The sequence below is a fragment of the Cherax quadricarinatus genome, chromosome 1, assembly GCF_038502225.1.
Source record: "Cherax quadricarinatus isolate ZL_2023a chromosome 1, ASM3850222v1, whole genome shotgun sequence".
NCBI lineage: Eukaryota > Metazoa > Arthropoda > Malacostraca > Decapoda > Parastacidae > Cherax > Cherax quadricarinatus.
Genome location: NC_091292.1, coordinates 54,878,383 through 54,882,404, shown reverse-complemented (window position 1 = coordinate 54,882,404; position 4,022 = coordinate 54,878,383). Strand labels below are relative to the sequence as shown.

Below are 4,022 nucleotides of genomic sequence, written 5' to 3'. Positions count from 1 at the left end.
TATGAGGTCATTTATATGTATTCCTTCCTGCGTATAATTCCCGACTACCTGGACAAAATCTCCAGCTTCACCATTACTGTCTCCCAGGACAGTATCTCCAGCTTCACCATTTCTGTCTCCCAGGACAGCACCTCCAGCTTCACCATTACTGTCTCCCAGGACAGCACTATCAGCCCCACATTTACTGACTACCAGGACATCACCACCAGCCTTACAGTTTGTGACTACATGGCCAGTATCAAGGGCAGTACCATTCAGCCCAGACTTTTTATGTTCCCATCTGTTGTAGAAAACTTCCAGGTTTTCTATGAAAGCAGCTTTGATGTTGTCCTCTTTTAATACCCTTGTGATTTTAGTCCACAGATTTTCCTCATTTGGGCATACCCAAAAACACTTCTCTGTTTTAATACTGCTTGTAGCTAGTTCTTGAATATCTGCACAAGGAGCGTGACACCAATTTCCACAAAAATGACAATTTATCCATGTGGAAGCCCGTTTGTTTGACTGATCACAGACTACACACAGCTTCATAATGATTTGAATGGTTGATTTACTGCAATTCTACTTGCAACCTCTTGAATATTCTATTAATAACCTTAAATGAAGCTCTAGCTATTTGTATTTCTGTTTCTAACTGTTTTTGTATATTGGACAGCTTACCGTCACGTTCCTGATGATCCGCCCGATGATGATCCGCCCGATGATCCGAATAAGCTACTTCTATTGTACGGAAAAATGTCAACCAAACCCCTTGAGATATATACAGCCTATCCAACCTAGCAGCGTAACCCCATCTTACAAAAGTGTGCTGTACCTCCCACGCCCCTCCTCCAACCACATCCCGCAACTGCATATCCCTCAAAAGATCTCGCAAGGCCGCCGACACGTGCCCCGCCCCTTTTGGTTCCATGTCAGCCCTCCTAATAATGCAATTCCAGTCCCCACCAACGGTGGCCACCGCAGGTAAACCACGTAAGAAGAAAACTAGTTCTTCACATACAAAATCCCTTTTGACCCTCACATCATTTTCTGCTGGTGCATACACACTTACAAAGGATACCCTCTGCCCCACCCACCACCCATCCACATGCAATACTCTTCCCCCCCTCCCCCCTCACTTCTTAGCAACACAAACGGGCTCGCCTCCCTGATCAATATACCCACACCACCTTTCAGACGTACAGATGGCAGAGTCATGACCCGAAACCCCTCCACCTCGAGCACTCTTCCCTCCTTGAAATTGTGTTCTTGTAGGAACACTACATCCACCCTATATTTATACAGAAACATTCGAAACCATTCCCTCTTCACACTATTACACAGTCCATTTACGTTCACAGTCATACACCTAAGGCCTCTTTATAGTTTCCAACCCTTCCTCCTCTCTTCATTCATCCCAGGGCCTCCTGCCCCAGAGCCAGCACAAGGCTTCACACCATCAACCCCCCCCCTTTTTTGCGATGCCTCTTATCGTGACTACCTCGACAGTGCTCTTCCTTCCTCTCAGACCTCTGCGCCGGCGTCAGGACATCATCTGAGTCTGACGCCGCCGCTCTCTTCCTCGTGATGCCCTCCACATCCATATTATCTAATGAGGTTCCCTCACGATGTACCTTAACCTCCACCACGCCTCGTTCCACAGCACACGGCGACAACTCATGCTTACTAGTTGGCCCGTCAACCCTGCTATGGTTTTTATCATTACATTCCTCTACAGGCAATGCCGTGCCTCTCACCAGCTCAGGAACATCCTCTGCAGGTGGCGTCAATGTCCTTAACACTTCCTGAAGCTCTTCCTCTAGAGCCTGCACCTCCTCCTGCACTTGCACTTCTGTACTTTTCCCTTGCCTAGTAACAGATCCTTTTATGTCACAGCTTACCTCACACACGCCATTCTCCTCTTTGGAATCCTCCACCTCTTCACTCCACAAGTGCCCAAGCCCTTGCTTTCGCATGGGGCTCTCAACAACAGCTATCATGCTGGTAACTGGTGCTTCACCAGTTTGTGCAGGCGCCCTCCTCAGCTTCACACACGCTGCCGCCATATGGTCGTATGCCCCACATATTCTGCACATACGTCTCTGTCCGGCATACAATACCATAACTTGCGTCCTGAAGTCCTCCAACACGACGTAAGATGGTATGGGATGTCTCAGAGTCATCTTCTGGGAAAAGGTTCCCTCCAGACGGCCCATGTAAGCACCTGCCGTCCACTTGCCCTGTTGTGCCAGATGTACGGTCCCATATGCCTCAAAAACATTCCTGATGTCAGCCTCATCTGCCTCAAATGGGACATTACGAATCTTAACTTTTTTGGGTTATCCTAGGTTCTCTACACATATGCTGCTATATATGATAATTCTATGTAACTGTATTTGTGTATACCTGAATAAACTTACTTACTTACTAATCAAACGCACCTTCACAGCTGGAGTAGCGTCAAGACTCACGTCATGGAATCTCGTCACCAAAGACTCGTGCACGGACGTGGAATTCAGTTTGACAAAGATTCTGTAAGCCCCATTCAGGGCTACACCATACACCTCATCGTCCTGGATTCCATAGGTCTCCCTAATGATTGTTGGGAGTAATACCTGCGCTGAAGAGGGTGAAATCGCCCCACGAAGCAGCTCAATACCAATGGTATTTACGTGCCTCCTCACACTCAGCGCCATGTTGGTACAAGGTAGCTCGCCTGAAAACAGCAGAGGGGTGCAGAACACAACCGCACTCTACCGTGGTCAGGCAGCGAATGAACAGGGCAAGGAGTTGCGAGAATCTTCAAGAGAGTGTTCCGATTTATATGGGGATCTGGGTGTGACTGGCTGAGTAGGGAGGTGGTAATGCACCGGAATGTCAGGGGGAGTTAGGGTTATTGGATCTGTGGCGTTGGGTGTTGTGATTGTGAGTTTATCGTTTTCTGTGATAGGGTTCTTCTCCTGTGTACAGCTATGTGTATGTGTGATATTTTCCGTATGTACCTATTGTTCTCTATATGTTTATTCTATATATTATATCTGTTTGTACAAGATGTTCTCAATAAAATAAAAAAGCCATATGTCGGTGTACTGGGATCAAAGTAAACTCGAAGGTGCACATAAACTGTTGCTCTCAGTGAACTTTAATCAAGAAAGACATATTCATTGAAATATACATAGAATTGCGTATATACCGTAACCTATATTCTGGAAAATTTTCTTGCCTCGCTTAGGTAATTTACCGAAAAAAATAATGATCGCACAGAATGAATCTTTCCAATTATTATCTATAATTAGGTTTTTTCTATAATTTTACAAATTATTTTGTTCCAGCTGAAAGCATTCCCAGTAATAATTAACCTTGTTTGACCCCAGTAGTTGCTTGGTGTTTGAAGTCCTTTGATTTTTACAAGACTTGCATATATTCTTAGATGATGACCCTCCGTTGGAGCTTTTGGTCATCTGACCGAAGACTTCCGCTGGCTTACCAGTCCACCCTTTTATAAATTATGGTTCTAATTATACCCATTTAATGTTAAATTTACAATTCAATTCAAAGTTTATTCTCTATAAGGATTATAATGCTTAGTTTACAGAAATTTGGTTGTGTGGTTTACATGTAATACAAGAAACCATATAACAACCTTTGAAATTGGCTAATGCATTTCTAGCTTAAAAGGTAAAGACAATTTTATAAGGCCCAATTTAATGGGCCAAGTAAAAATTAGTTAAGACTCATTGAGTTGTTCCCCTCCACGGAAATCTTTAGTAAAAGGCGAAAGATTTATTCGTTTTGAAGGGAAACCAGAGTTAAAGTTCAACTCGTCCTCTCGATACCAACGTCATCTCGCTGAGGCAACATATCGGATACAATCTCCACGCAAGAAAGGCATTTTAAGATTTACAATTATTTTATTTCGATGGTCAAATAATCATAACAGTTTGGTATATGAACTACACATTACAGAATCTTTTATGCATTGTTCACAGCAATATTCAACTGTACATTTTCACATTAACTTTCATAAATTTTTAATAATGAAA

General features: G+C 43.7%; 1 non-coding gene across 1 annotated transcript; it reads right to left on the bottom strand.

Moving 5' to 3' along the window:
- Positions 1–3,674: 3,674 nt before the first annotated feature.
- LOC128690956 (U5 spliceosomal RNA) lies at positions 3,675–3,791 on the bottom strand. Its single transcript, XR_008407372.1, has one exon. It is a non-coding gene; the product is annotated as a U5 spliceosomal RNA (small nuclear RNA).
- Positions 3,792–4,022: the final 231 nt, after the last annotated feature.